Source organism: Crinia signifera, chromosome 4, assembly GCF_055691185.1.
Source record: "Crinia signifera chromosome 4, ASM5569118v1, whole genome shotgun sequence".
Lineage (NCBI taxonomy): Eukaryota > Metazoa > Chordata > Amphibia > Anura > Myobatrachidae > Crinia > Crinia signifera.
The window spans coordinates 244,582,737-244,599,601 of NC_139220.1; the positions used below are offsets into that span (position 1 = coordinate 244,582,737).

Below are 16,865 nucleotides of genomic sequence, written 5' to 3' on the forward strand. Positions count from 1 at the left end.
TTGTAATTATTTTCATTATTGTTTATTTGTAAGATGCCATAGTGCTCACAGCATCAGACCATAGAGAAAACAAAGCATATGTATGGAAAATAGAGAAACGTGAGGTATACAGAAAGAGTACCATCATGATAACAAAGGGTCGGGGAGTCAGAACTGAAGCAAAAGAGTAAACATGTCAGCACAATGTCCGCACCGTGCCGGTAGGGTAGGCTTTACTAAAGAAATTAATTTTCACTGAACAGTTAAGATTTGACGGCTGTGTTTGGGTGATCCATACATGGATTGTGGCATTATAACAGTCTTGTAATCAGTAGTGAGGTAGCAATCGGATCTAAGGCAAGGCATAGGCCATTGGCAAATCTAAGAGGGCACGTGGTAGAGTATTTCAAGATAAGGTTTGTGATGTATGAATCAGTCATGATGTTGAGAGCTGGGCAGATGAGTCGTTTGAATTAGATTCTGGAATATGTATGTAGGGGTTTACAAATTTGTACAAAGTATGTGGAGCAAGAAGAGAACAACATCATTCTTACTACAACATTTAGGCCAGACTATACTTGGGATGTGTGGGTTCGGGGAATTCCAGATAGGTGGAGAATAGAGTAGTCAAGACAGAAGATGATGACAGAGTGAAATAGATTGATTTGAGCTTTTTTGGGTAAGGAAAGGACACATTTTAGCAATTCTTTGAATGTAGGACTGTCAGACTGAAGTAGAGACTGGATGTCTCAACATCAAGGCATAGGGTAGATAGAAGAGTGACACCAAGGCTGAAGAAATTGAGGTGGTACTGTATTCATAGATATTTGAGGACTGGTGGTGACTTTGGAAAGAGAGAAAATTATGTTTTTCAACTTATTGGGGTAAATATACTAAGCAGAAATGCACCTATTCATAGCCATTTTTTGGCTGTATACGGCCATAAATTAGTATTTTTCGATTTTACGGCAGATTAGTAAATTTGCCCTATTTACAAGTTGTATTTTCCCGAAAATACGACCGATGCCGGTTATATGCAATCGTTCCCGACATCGGCCATATTTGTTTTTCTTAGTAAATTTCCTCCATTGAGTTTTTGATAGCATTTGTCAAAAGTCTCTAGGTACTTTTAGATGGTATCAACATATACAGTAGGTGGTACTGGAAGTCAAATAAGTGAACTTGTTCACCAAGTGAAGAGGTGTATAGTGAGAAAGGCAGAGACAGAAGGGATTTTTTTGTTAATGGTATCAGAGAGAAGGGTGTGCTAGAGGAAGTATAGAAGCACTTAGGAAGTATACTGTAGTTTGGGCATCAAAAGTGAGTAAATTGTGTCACTAAGGCCAATGGAATGACATTTGTGTATTGTTAGTGTGTAGGCAAAGAGGAAGTTCTGTGGTATCAAAGGAAAACCATTCGAATGAGTTTAAAGAAGTTACTGTTATATTCTGCTGTAAGCAGACTGTTGTTCAATTCTGTGAGTTTAGTTTCACTAGAATTTGGTGGCAAGAAGGCATTGATAGGAGACATTTGGACAGTTGTGCTTTGAAAACAAAGGAACCACCTAGTCCAGTAGTAATTGGAGAGAAAGACTGGGTGGAGAGATCTTTTTTTAATGCTGAGATTACTGTTTTTTAAAGGAGAATTGAAAATCTTCATCTGCCACAAGATCCATATTCTAGACAAAATAATTGTAATTTAGTGCAATGACTGAGCACATATTTATAAATAAATAGCACATGTAAAAGACAGACAGATCTTTACCTATTTTGGTTGTTATAAAGTAGATCACAATGAAAGCAAAAATGTAAAGAAAATTCTTTAGAAAATAGAAAAATCACTTGGGTAAAAAATCGATAAGAAGGTACAAAAAGCATAAGGGATACATTTACTAATGTGTGAGTTTTTAAAAGTGAGATATATTGCCAATAGCAACCAATCATAGGTACTTGTGTATTTTCACGGCGCATCAATATATCGGCCGATATCGCATCCGATATATTGGGTGCCGTGAAAATACATAAGTACCCAATCAGATTCTACCTATTATCCTCTTGAAGGTGCTTGATAAATTATAAGTAGAATCTGATTGGTTGCTATCTCACTTCTAAAGATTCACACTTTATTAAACTTACCCCTAACTCTGGCATCATACAAGCTACCACACTATTCAGCCACAATTATTTTCACATTTTCATAGATATTCAAGATATTCAATCAAGTAATGTGAGCAACTTGAAAAGTCTTCTGAAACTGACTAGGGACCAGATGCACTAAGCTTCAAAACTGATAAAATGGAGAGTGATAAACAGCCAGCCAATCAGCTCCTACCTGCCATCTCACAGACTGTGTTTGAAAAATGTCAAGCAGGATCTGATTGGTTGGTTGTTTATCAATCCCTATTTTATCACTTTTGAAGCTTAGTACATCTGACCCTCAGTATGTATGGTTTCAAATATAAAGATCAACTAAAATATTGCTTTAATAAAACTTTTTGCTATTATGATTTTTATTACAGATTGTATGTCTGAATTTTACAAAGCAGCTGTCTACAGAAATTAATAGTCATAGGCTTCCATTTTTACTATATTTTTTTCTGGTTTACATTTTGAAAAATTGTGGTTTACACCTATTTTTGTGCACCTTTAGTTCATTAGTCACTATTTCAATTTGAATTTAGTTTTATGTATTTTGAATCAAAAGGTTGACAATGACATTTTCCATATTTATAATCAATTGTCAATACCACAACGTTGACAGATGCAGTATGATGTCTACATGTGGTATGTGGCATTGTGGCACTGTGCAGGGATGTGCACCGGCCACTTTTCGCATTTTGGGTTCTGATTACCTTCAGGTTTTGGGTTCTAATGGATTTTGCCAAAACACCCCCTAAACATTTTGGGTTTTGGGTTCTGATTTTTTTTTTTTAAGCATAAAAACTGCTTTTTTTTTTTGCTCCTACGCTATTATTAACCTCAATATCATTCATTTCCACTCATTTCCAGTCTATTCTGAACACCTCACACCTCACAATATTGTTTTTAGGGCAAAGGTGGCACCAAGGTAGCTGGATAACTATGCTAAGCCACACAAGTGTGCGGCACAAGCATGTGGCTCATCTAGGAGTGGCACTGCAGTGGCAGACAGGATGGCAGTTTGAAAAACTAGGCCCCAATAATACCCCTATCTGGCTTGATTGTGTTTACGATGTGCAGCCGAAGATCGGTACTAGGCACCAGATGGTAAAAAACGGCAGTACTAGGCACCAGACAGTAGATACAGCAGTACTAGGCAGCAGACAGGTAGATACGGCATTAATAGGCACCAGACAGGTAGATACGGCAGTACTAGGCACCAGACGGTAGATATGGCAATACTAGGCACCAGACAGTTAAATACGGCAGTACTAGGCACCAGACAGTAGATACGGCAGTACTAGGCACCAGACAGTTAGATACGGCAGTACTAGGCAACAGACGGTAGATATAGCAGTACAAGGCACCAGACAGGTATATACGGCAGTACTAGACACCAAACGGTAGATACGGCAGTACTAGGCACCAGACAGGTTGATACGGAAGTACTAGGCACAAGACAGGTAGAAACGGCAGTACTAGGCACCAGACAGGTAGATAAGGCAGCACTAGGCACCAAACAGGTAGATACGGCAGCACTAGGCACAAGACACGTAGATATGGCAGTACTAGGCACCAGACAGGTAGATACGACAGTACTAGGCAGTGGGCACCAATCAGTAGATACGGCAGTACTAGGCACCTGACAGGTAGATATGGCAGTACTAGGCATAAGACAGGTAGATACGACAGTACTAGGCACCAGACAGGTATATACGGCACCAGACAGGTAGATACGGCAGTACTAGGCACCAGACAGGTAGATACGGCAGTACTAAGCAGTGGGCACCAGACAGTAGATACGGCAGTACCAGGCACCATTCAGGTAGATACGGCAGTACTAAGCACCAGACAGGTATATACGGCAATACTAGGCACCAGCAGAATGATATTATAATAATTATATTGCAGTAGGTACTGGTTGGCAGGGCAACAGCAGCCTGAAATTTATTACAGCACTGCAGGACAGGTATTATTTATTAAATATACTAGCCTAGGTACTACTAGGTAGGCAGTAGCACTGGCAATGGCACCAGTGGACTGAGTAGGTACTGGCAGCCTCTATTCAGTGCAGGCACTAGCAGCACCAGTGGACTATATATATAATATAATATTATTATGTACAGCACAGCACCAGAGGTAGGCCCCAGCACAGAGGAGACAGTCGTACTACAAGTACACAGTTGCACACACAGCAGAATCAGTTATCAGTTTACAGTTACATAGCTGACTGTCCTCCTTGCTAAGCAGAGAGGACAGAGTACACAGCAGCACTGAGGCCCCAGCAGACAGACCCAGTGACAACTTCAGTTCAAGCCCCAGCAGCAGCACCAACACACCCTCTCCCAACCCGCTCCTAGACCGGAGTGAAGATGGCGGGCGCATAAGCCGCTATTTAAAGCATTGTGAGAATCCAGCACCGGGCGATGAAGTTTTTCCTGCGCGGCTGGATCCGAGTCAGGCGGGAAGCTCCGTGTACCACGCTGAGGGAGTGCCAGGCCGACAAACGAACTCTCTCTCTCTCATATATATATATATATATATATATATATATATATATATATATATATATATGTGTGTGTGTGTGTCTAGTGTCCATGAGTCTCCAAAACACTGCCAGCTGCTGGCAGAGAGTGAAACTACACCTCTCTCTCACTGATGCACAAACACAGAAGGTAGTAGACTAGCATTCAAAGCTTTTACTTCAAGCGGACTTACTAGTTTTTTTATTTATCATTATTTGGATATCTATTGACCAAAAGGGTCAATAAACAGAACTCCCCAGTGTAAGTGCATGGAAATATCATTGCCATTAATATTACTGTAGGACTCATTGTTTGGACCCACATCTTGGTGGTACATCAATCCAGATGTGTCCACATACATCTTGGTTTTACTACGCCATATCTGGCACAATATAAACACTTTGAAGTTCAGTTTGATTCCTTTTTTTATGTTAGGCATACAAAGATTGTAAGATACCATGCGATCCCCTGGAAAGTGCCACCGTGAAACTACAAAAGTACAGATTGTAATATGTATTGTGTAACATAAAATTATATGGACCTATATGATTTAATTTATGTTTGTGTGTTTCTTATATTGTATGTTATTAAACGTTTTGAATTTTTTTTTATATATATATGATTCATGACTGAAGTAATTTCTACCATGCTAATTCCATCTATAGTAAAAGGAAAGTATTTTTGAAATGAAAATAGAGGCGCTATTAAATAAGAGGTTAGTACTCCCCTGAAGCTTCTGGAAACTCCCGATGAGGGTCCCCTTGGTACGGTTATATATTGAAAATATGAAATGAGAAAGAGAAAAGAGAGAGAGCCAAACTCCTTGTGTAATCCTGTCTGATAATGAGGATCACACTTTTATATAAACAGCAATATGGATGGTTTATATATCAATTCATTTGTTGGGGTGTTGCCCCCTAACAATCTCACTCACACAAGTAATAATATATATCGCATGTCACAATTTCCAAATTCCGTATTGGTTCAAAAGATGAAATGAGCTGGGGTTTCCCCCTCTGCTATGTACTCACAACAGAATGGACGTTATAGCGCATATATCATGGTCTTTCACTCATGGCTTCTTCTTAGTCCCAAGAAATAATTTCTGGATTCTTGTAGTAATAAACAAGTATCCTTTATTAAAACATACAGTTTTAAAAGCACATATGAGACTGTTGCTGTGTGGAACCGGTTGGGACTGGATGGAGTGATGTTAAAGATATAAGTGGAACAAATCTTACCGGGGCCCCCTGTTTGATTGTCCACCTCCAATCCACGTCCTTTTCCGTTCCACCAGCCGTATTGTCTCCTTAGGTATAGTCAAAGGGAACTGCAGTTTTAATATGTTTTAATAAAGGATACTTGTTTATTACTACAAGAATCCAGAAATTATTTCTTGGGACTAAGAAGAAGCCATGAGTGAAAGACCATGATATATGCGCTATAACGTCCATTCTGTTGTGAGTACATAGCAGAGGGGGAAACCCCAGCTCATTTCATCTTTTGAACCAATACGGAATTTGGAAATTGTGACATGCGATATATATTATTACTTGTGTGAGTGAGATTGTTAGGGGGCAACACCCCAACAAATGAATTGATATATAAACCATCCATATTGCTGTTTATATAAAAGTGTGATCCTCATTATCAGACAGGATTACACGAGGAGTTTGGCTCTCTCTCTTTTCTCTTTCTCATTTCATATTTTCAATATATAACCGTACCAAGGGGACCCTCATCGGGAGTTTCCAGAAGCTTCAGGGGAGTACTAACCTCTTATTTAATAGCGCCTCTATTTTCATTTCAAAAATACTTTCCTTTTACTGTCCTTTTCAAGGAGACGGGTGGTCTCTTTATTTTTTTGAAATTATATTGGCAGCTTTAGAAGCGCAGATTAAATTATTCCCTAAACATAACCTTCTCTAATTCCATCTATAGTTTGCTAGAGCAGTACCATTTCTTATACCATTTTCGGACATGCAGCCCGGAAATTACCCAGGATTTTGAGTGCCGTATTATCTTGCCGGGTGCAATCTGACCCCCTTTCACACTCAGCAGCAAATAACCGGGTTAAAAAATGTCAACCCGGTAATTTGCTGAAGTACATGGGTATTTCTTCAGTGTGAAAAGGTCAACCCGGGTAGCAAATCCCAGGTTGCCGACCCTGGGATTTATGATACGGGTTGACCCTTTGACACTGATCAAATTTCCGGGAAGAACTGCTTCACTCGATAATTTGATGTTCAGTGTGAAAGGGGTATCAGTGCACGTTTCTTGTGTTTCTTGTGAGCTTACGAGCTTACATTGGACCACTGCAGCAATTTATTTATTGATGGACTAATGTTCAGATTGAATTATACTGTATGTTTTATTGCCTCAAATTGTAGTGAGGGCTGCTCTAATATCTGTATCTGCCCCAGAGAATTATAAGGTTGTTCCAAAATTCTGAATAAAGCATATTCCCCCAAAAATATTAGGATTTTTACAAAGTGAAATATACCAATACTTTATTATACATTAATCTAAGTGTGCAGCACCACTTTGAGCAACTGGTGGGCCCTATAGATCTCAACACTCAAACAGATAGGTGCTTCTGTACATAGGCGAATCTAAGGGGTGGTCCGGGGGTGCACCGGACCACCGATTAGACTGCCCGGCATTTGTTCCTTTAAATATTTATTAAGTGCCGCTGCACCGCTGCTGCCCGTTCTTACATAAAAAACATAGCCCCGGGAGGGCTGCTCGCATGCCCGATTGCACGCAGCTCCTCCCATGGTCCTTTGTGGAGCATGAGCAGTGCACCCTGGGCGGTGCACTGCTCACGTGTCCTCCTCCACCGCAGCAGCAGCACGCCCTCCTCCACATGCTGCGGAAAGCACGCGTGACAGTGTGCAGCAGCCAGCGAGCCAGGAGGGACCGGACCACACGGCGGGGGTCCCGTCTCCTGACTCCGACCGAGGATGGAGGCCTACTTCTGAAGGGGGTGTCAATTGGTGGTAGTGGTGAAGGTATTTATGCTTTCTATAGCCTGCTAACTTATGCCGCCTGGCCTGTGACTCTACCTGCACTGCCCTGTCAGGCAATTACCAGCAAAGCTGTCTATGGGAATTGCCAAGTGGAAATATTTACTTTGATAAAAATGGTGTTGTCTTTTTTAAAAAGTGTTGTGAAGTATAGGCCGGGGAACAGTTGTCTATTTACAGTAAATAAGAGGTAAAACATCAGTTCTGAGTGACATCAATAACTGGATCCAGTTAGTTCTCAAATTTCTCTCCAATTTAAAAACAACACTCTCACATGCCCTCACAAGAGTGAAAAAATGGGGGAGTGACTTGCCCCTGTTAAGACACACCCCTTAAAATAGGCCACACCCCTTTTTGCATGTGCGCAAATCCATTGTTTATATTCTGGGACCAACCATTAGCATATTTCTAGATTCGCCTATGCTTCTGTATAATACATTGCGTATTGACATGTTACTTTATGTTTCCACGATAGAAATGGCATTGTTATTTTTTTGCCATTTTGAAATTCACAGAATATGTTTACATTATGGGGGAGATGTACTAAGCCTTGGAAAATGATAAAGCAGAGAGTGATAAAGTATCGGCCAAAGTAGAGAGAGTTAAGGTCCCCATACACGCTGCAATGTGTGACGCAATGCGCGCTCCCTCGGGCATCGCATCACACACAATCGCATACAAAACACACACATGCGATCCACCCGATAACGCATTGCATTGCAAACTGCTTATCGCAGCGTGTATGGGAGGCTGAAATACAGCATTGCATTAAAAAATACATATTTACTAACTCATCTTTGCAAAGGGCAGGACATGGTGGGGGCTGGCACTTCTCAGCAAATTTGCGGCATTGTGCATGAGAGGGATTTGGCTATGATGATGTCAGTCATTTTGCTGCGACCAATAGTCAGTCAATATACCAATAAGCAACATCCAATGGAGTATTAGGAGACCCCTTCTGATTTCAGTATGGGGCTGCTTCCCCCTGTGTCACAAAAACTTTGTGATGCTCTCTAAACAACAGGGTCAGTTCCCTGGATGTTGCCCACATCAATCAGGAGATTTATCACATTTTTTTGAGAAATTCCGTGGTGAAAGTGCCCATACTAGCTAACCAGCTCATTTTACAGACTGTGCTACAAAAATGTCCGAGGCTGTCTGGTTGCTATTGAGCAACTGCTCCACTTCATCACTCTTAATTATTTAATAAATATACCCCTTTAGTGTGGGATGTACTAATGGAAAATGCAGTCAACACAGTTGAAAATGAGGTATAACCACATTTTTCATATGATCCAAAATGCCAGATATTCCAGAGCATCTACCTGATAAACACGATTATAGCACCACACCCCCAATTGCACCTCAAACATGGCTGCTCCTTCTGGGACTGTAAAAGTCAGTAAGTATTCATTAGGGAAATCAGCCCAATCCTTTATGGGCTGAGGTAGAGTCACATTATGGCAGGTGAACACAAAGCTGTGGGTGTAACTTTTATAGTGAACCCCAGGGGCGTAACTAGATATTCAAAGGCCCCATAGCAAAATTTTGCAAGAGCCCCCTATTTTGCAACTGTTGGTGATAAATATATGTAAAAAATATTACTTAAACAGCAAAGATGGGCCCCCTGCTGCTCTGGGCCCCATTGCAGCTACACCCCTTGCACCTATGGTAGTTACACCCTTGGTGAACCCTCTCATAACCTGGTGCTGGTTGTGAAATGGAACAGCATTCTTACCCCAGTCATTTCTGCAACCAACCAAGGTTATGAGCACTGGGGCGGTGATCACTTTTATTTTTAACATGCTACAAAGGTATCATCAGCAGTTTGAATCTTTACTCTATGGAGTAAGCAGCAGCAACAAGCACTCCTCCTGACAAGTCTGTCTCTGGTTAGGTCTCACTCAAAGTAGAGAGGAATTATGTGAATACAGTATGCCTTCACTGTATTCGGTGTGAGGGATATTAAAAAATATTGATGCAATAATGCACGTTTCATTCACAATACAAAAAAAAGTTTAACGTTTAAAAATTACAATTCATGACTAGAAAGGTGCATCCAAGTATTTCCTACCATACCTTTTTCTCTGCATTTTGTTTGTGCCAAGCTTCCTAAGTAATTTCTAAGTCCCATAATGCTACTTGTTATTTTTATACTACTTCTCTGTCTAGAATTAAATTAAATTGTGCTCAAACTTTTTTTTGTATGTATTTTATGTGCTCTCTGGTTTGGCAATTGTATTTGTATATTGTCAGATAATTTTTTTCTCTAAACTGATCTATAGTTCTTGATATTTATTTTCTAGCAGTGGCGGTTTTTATCTAGTCCCAGAGGTGTTTCCTCCCTCTGGGACTGCCAGTCAATTTCTTTTTTTCGGGCAAGATAGGGGTGGAGATTATTTGTTCTGAAATCTAAATGTTGTATTGTACAAGGGTAAAAAGAGGTTCAAGGACATTGCTTGTTGCTAAAATGATAAGTGTTGTAGTTAGGGGTGTAGAGAAAGGAGGAAACAGCTACTGATTTCCTGGGCTGTGTTTTGTATTGGGGCTTCGGGGGGGCCCAAACCAGTTATGGAGGTGGTGTAATACCCTCCTCGGTGTGCACTAGAGTCATAGGGATAGCAGGCAAAATCTTTACAGAACCTCGTACTCCGAGCAGGAAGTGGCCAAACCCACCTGCTTGGCCACACCTCATCTCTAGTATTGTGCCCATGAGGTGCTTGATTTAGTCACAAAACAATTTAGTTACAAAACAATGAAGCAAACAAGATGATTTAAGAGATAAATCAATTACATTTTTTGGTACTTGTTTCCTAGCACGGCCACAATCTTAAGTAATTGTGTCCCTTAATTAAGAGACACGATTACCCCGATGGACCCGATTTCTTTTGAAATCAGGTCCATTTTGCCGGCTAGGAAACAAAAATCGGGGGCATCGCGTCGGTCGGGACCATTAACATTGGTCCCGACGCGACCGACGCGATGCCCCCGATATTTGCATTGACTTCAATGTTAAAAAAAATTTTAACATTGAAATCTTGTCGGGAACGGTAAAATATCGGGGGCATCGCGTCGGTCGGGACCATTAACATTGGTCCCGACGCGATGCGACGCGATGCATCTGATTTTTACATAGGATTCAATGTTAAAAAAATTTGTAACATTGAAATGGTGTAAAAATGTAAAAAAATGTGACATGGGTCAATATGACCCATTTCACATTATAAATGTCCCCGTCGTCGCCCCACGATAGACGGCAACCCGAAGCGTGGCGAGCGCAGCGAGCCCGCGAGGGGCGGCGGTACGCGTCCTCCGACCTTTTCATGCCCTACTATCCACTAGGGCGTGGAGTGAGAATAGAATAGTGTGGCGAGCGCAGCGAGCCACCGAGCCCGAAGCGTGGCGAGCGCAGCGAGCCCCGCGAGGGGACGCGGATACCTTCACAGGTAAACGCGTCCCTTCGCGGGCTTCACAGGTGTCCGTGGCGACGCGGACACCTGTGAAGCCCGCGAAGGGACGCGATTACCTGTGAAGGTATCCGCGTCCCCTCGCGGGGCTCGCTGCGCTCGCCACGCTTCGGGCTCGGTGGCTCGCTGCGCTCGCCACACTATTCTATTCTCACTCCACGCCCTAGTGGATAGTAGGGCATGAAAAGGTCGGAGGACGCGTACCGCCGCCCCTCGCGGGCTCGCTGCGCTCGCCACGCTTCGGGTTGCCGTCTATCGTGGGGCGCTGTGTACGCGCTTCAATTTGGGGGGGTTTGGAATTTTTTTCATTCAATCCAATGTAAAATTGGGTCCCAGGGACCCAATTTACATTGGATTTAATGAAAAAATCGGGTCAAAAATCGGTCGGTCGCGTCGATCGCATCGCATGCGACCAAATCGCATGCGATGTGATCGACCCGATTTTTTTCAGCACGACCACCCCGATCTTAATCGGTGTGGCCGTGCTAGGAAACAAGTACCCATTTTTTTTTAAATACAGATCCGGGGCACTTAAGGTGAGACATAGGCCTAGTTATCTGCCATCACCTAGATCTAAAGCTGGACTTACAAAGTGTGGAAAGCTAGAACTCTTTTTGCGGTTGCTCTTGTACACCTTTGTGCATGGAGATGCAGGGTGCTATTTGCATCCCCTTAATACACAGCTATTAGTATTAGTGTATAATAAATTACACTGCCATATAGGAGCAGATTGTACTATCTAGATATACATTTTCTTTATAAGACTTCTAAATCATACATTTTATCAAGCAGCTAAAAGCATTCTTTAAATTGTAGCAATTTCACTAAAATACCAATGAGAAGAATACAGATGTACAACAATGGCAGAATTCTACAATTTGGTAAGATGAGAGCATGATAATTCATATCACTAATGCATTTGTCATCTTTGCTCCAGAATATACGTGATAAGGAGTTAACCAGAGACACATTCAAAAAAAAAAAAAGATAATTCTGCAATCACATTACGCTTGCAGTTTGATTATCATTGTGCTTCCTCATTTTCCGTGGCATTTCATATAAGGAGTTATTAAAAGTCAGACATGGAGGTCCAAGGTATAATTTCCTGTCTGCAGAGATAAGCTATGCTCTACTCTCCATTTAATTAGCACCATTATTTTGAGGTTTTTTTTGCTAAGTGCATTATTTTAATGGGATTTGTTCTAGGCTGTTTGTTCAATACGTTATTTACAGACCATTTAATGTTTTCTTCCTTTTCATCATTTGCTGTAAAGATGATCACGAGGCACAGGGGATATTGTGGATTCCATAGTCCCTCTTTCAAATGTTAAATACAAATTAGAATAGGCCATAATGAGACAATTGTATAAATAACTGTATTTAACAATGATCAGCTGCTTTTTTCCCCCTCGTCTCTATGGTAATTAGGCAAAATAACTGTTGGGGGTTATAATTAGGACATCTTTAAAATTGTAATTTAATAGTGGGAAAACTAAGTATCATCCTCCCGACTTGTCGTCTTGTTATAGTTTTTTCTAGGTTTTTTTTTTTGTACAGATATTTAAAAAAAAATTTTCTTTTGCAAACTACAGTATTAAACTGCTACATTATATGAGACATCTAATCTATGTCTAAGTTAATTGTTGGCTTCAGTTCAATCAATTAGTCAAAATTAACGCACCATATGTACATCATGAATGCCAGGTTGCAATTTGCCAAAATTGTAGAAAATGTAACACTTAGTTTATTTAATTAAAATATATTTGATTTGTTTTATTATACAGTATGTGTTAAGAATATATGCGTAAGTCTTTGCGCATTGAAAATTCTGTTTGCCATATTGTTTTGGCAACTCAAAATTGCTACTTGTGAGGAGAAGAGAAAACAGTAATAGACAACATAAAATACAGGCTATGGAGCCAGGCAAGCCTGTCCCACACATGATGACAGAGAGTGACCATTTTTCTGTAGGGGGTGTGAGGTAATTTACAGAGACATGATTTAGAGATTCAGTGATATGTTAGTACGTGACACAGAAGCTGTTCCTCACTACTTAATGTCATTATGCGTCTGTGCTTCATTGTGCCTGTTTTATTGAACATGAAATGAACACATGGTAGGCAAATAAATATCATTTTTATTGTTTGCACTGTTGTTATTCACACCAATACTGTATGTTTTAGAATTTAAGATTTAAGCTTTTTTTAATGCTTCTCATACTATGTTATATAGGCTGTTGCGAAGTCATTTTATAACAGGAGCAATAAAAAGGCAAAGGAACTACATGTTCGCAGTACGGCTCCTGGTCACTGAAGAGTCTCTGGGAAAAGCCCAACATCTAAAAGTGTGTTGGGCAATCCCCACAGTAAGTCCTGCAAGACCAAAGGCACATGTGGGTGGGTGTAGGTGCACTAAGTGACACCAACCTCAGTGATGGCATTAAATGCAAATACTCTTTTGTGACATCAGTAATCTACCTTTAAAAAGATGCACATACTGTATTTTCAAAAAGAATTACATAAATATTTGGGCCAAGATCTGTAGAAATAAAATGATGCTCAGACAGTCAGAATTCATTAGTCAGACATTGGCAGTATTCAGACAGCGGGGTGGGCACTATGAAGTCCCTTGCGGGCTCGATGGCTCGCTGTGCTCACAACAGGTTCTTTTCTCCGTCTATGGAGGTCGTAGACCCCCATGTGGGAGAATAGCCCCTATCAGTCGGGATCCTGACGGCCGGCATTTAACTGCCAGTATTCCGATGTTGGACTAACGACTGTCGGAATCCCACCTGTTTGAGCGTCATCCGGCACCCAAATACAACCTTTAATTGGAGGTGTTGGGCTGACTAAGGCCCTCATTCTAATTACATCTGTCCCCCCGCATGTTTGCACAGGGGACCGATGTTTGTGCTTGCGCATAATCAGTTATGCACATATGCAGGGCTTCTGCGGCACGCCCTTACATTCTATTAACACTTTTCCCTCACTAACACTATCTCTCTCTTATTTTAATTACATTTCATTTATCTCTCTCTTTATATATAGCTTCAGCTTCTTATCATTAACGCTTAGTATCTCACTGGCATGCCGCACTGGGCTTCCTAGCTTATGATGGTTTTTGTGGTGCCACACCCTGCACCTAGATATAGCGCTAGGGACCCCCAATATACAGAGAAGCCCTGACGCGGCTTGGGGGCATTGCATACACCTGCGCAGGTATATGTAACCAATATCTCTGAATTCTATTATCATGTAGTGTACAAGATTGGTTACTAATACTACTCAGTGTGCTGAGGGAAAAAATGTCTTGTTTACTTACTCAGTATTTAACCCCTCCCTCATGCACCTGGGTAATATTACTGAACTAATTGAGCATCTACCACTATCTGTATGCTTCTGTGCATGCCGACCTGCACTGTCGGCGTGGTGCTCGCACAGGGGGCGGGACAGAGACAGATGGGGCAGTGAGGGTGCACTGACTTGGGAATACCCAGCGTTGCATGGTTGTCCCCATGCAAACGTTGGCATTCCCATGTAAATCCGTCCGTGACGCGGTATGCTGGGGGGGGGGGGGGGCTGACTTTGCGGCTTACTCAACCTGAATCAGGCCCTAAATGCAATCCTTGTTACATTAAGGTCTGATAATGTGAACAAGTATGATGAGTTTTTATACTGGCCTTATTTAAATGAGCTAGGTGGGGCCATTATGATAAAATTGCATTGAGAAATGTATTGTAATGTCCCCATCCAGCATATTTCATTATGGTGATGCAAGAGAGTAACTTGGTATTCTGGGAGTCTGTTAGACTTGCCAAAATTCAGGAGGTTACTGAATGTTCTGAATCGTAAGCAAGTATAAAAAGAGCTTAATATTGTGGAGTGTGCATCAGCAATGTGTTTTTGTTCTTTGTAGAACTACAAGTCCCAGAATGATAGCACCTCTTGATACATGAGTGTAATTAGGGAATGTATTCAAAAATAATACAGGATTTTTTTTCATGTGTGCTCAGGTGCAAAATGAAATTCTTGTTAAGTGCGGCTTGTGGGCTTACTTTGGGAACTGATTCAATAGCACCAGGGAATCAATTAGCCTGCTGTAAATTACCACTGCAAATTGAATCCACGCCGTCACCACATACCCCTTTCACACTGCAGCTCTTAAACTGTAAATTGCCATTTTTTTTGCCTTTTAAAATGGGTAGATCTGCAGTGTGAAAGCTCCAGGGTGCTTTAACCATTTTAAAAATACCGGTATTTGTTAAACGGTTAAAAAGCAGGTTCCTAGCCATTTCAAAGCCGTTTTTTGGCAGTGAGAAAGGGTCTATTCCTATGGCTTAAAACGTGTTCCTTGGGGGTTAAATGGGTTGAATATGTGAATGGTATTACATGCTATTTAAAACAGTTTTCACCTGCAATGTGAAAGGGGTTTAGTGGCTCAGACCCATTTTAAATACTGTTTTGAAAAACAGGGTCTTAAACGTTTAGGCAATGTGAAAGCAGCATCAGATAACTATTCTCATTTATTTATAAACATTATTTAGGATTACTAAGGAAATATTAAACTTAGTTAATAGTGTATTTTTAAATAAGAATCCATTACTTTCTATTGCTATCTTACTTTTACAGATTTGCATATTCCAGTTTCAGATCAATAATTACAAAAAATGTCAAAGAGGAAGACTGTAGTAGTATGTAGCATTCTACAGAACTAAATGATCAACTGTGCACTGTTAAAATTATTATGATATAATAACTTAAGAAATAAACATTTATAATACAATCTAATTTAGCGAACAAATGCAAAACTTAGGGGGTTATTCTAGTTCATTCTTTCTGACAAAATCCTTCTTAGATGGACAAAACCATGTGCACTGCGGGTGGGGCAGATGTAACTTGTGCAGAGAGAATTAGATTTGGGTGGGGTTTTTCTTCAAAGTGAGATCTATATTGCAGTGTAAAATAAAGCAGTCAGTATTTTCCCTGCACAGAAACAAAATAACTCACCCAAATCTAATTCTATCTGCACATGTTACATCTGCCCCACCTGCAGTGCACATGGTTTTGTCCATCTAAGAAGGATTTTGTCAGAAAGAATGAACTAGAATAAACCCCTTAGTTACAGTAACTATACATGTCATAATTGCTGTGAGCCCATTGTGGACTACATCTGTATTGGCTTTTAAATTGATTAATATTCCACACTAATGCTGTGTACACATGGGGGCGATAGGGGCTGAAATCGCTGGGAATATGGTCGCTGAGCGACCATATTGCCAGTGATTGGAGTGTGCACCAGCGATAAATCGCCGGGTGCGCGCTCCCGTTTTCAGCCCCTGAATGGTCGCTGGTCGGCCTCTTCGCCCAGCAGTGTTTAAATTTTCATCTGCGACCATCTCTGGTCGCAGATGAAAACGGGACACGGGGCAATATGATTGCTGAGCAATATATTGCTAGCAATATATTGCCAGCGATCATATTGCCCCGTGCGTATGCACCTTAACTCTGGCTAGAATTGTCATTATAACTGATATTAAAGCAACAAACAGTGACTCTACCATGTGATAATATGATAGATCCCTGGGTGCACTCATTAACTCCTTATCACCTCTATGCTGACGACACACAAATCTACCTCTCCTCTCCTGATCTGTCCTCCACTGTTCTCTCTCAGGTTTCCAACTGCCTCTCTGTCATCTTCTCCTGGATGTCTGAACACTCTCTGAAGCGC

The 16,865-nt window shown here is 41.0% G+C and overlaps 1 long non-coding RNA gene across 1 annotated transcript in view; it reads right to left on the minus strand.

The window, feature by feature from the left end:
• Positions 1-16,865, minus strand: part of LOC146072560 (uncharacterized) — a 117,110-nt gene that overhangs the window by 13,036 nt on the left and 87,209 nt on the right. The gene's annotated exons all lie outside the window — the stretch shown is intronic.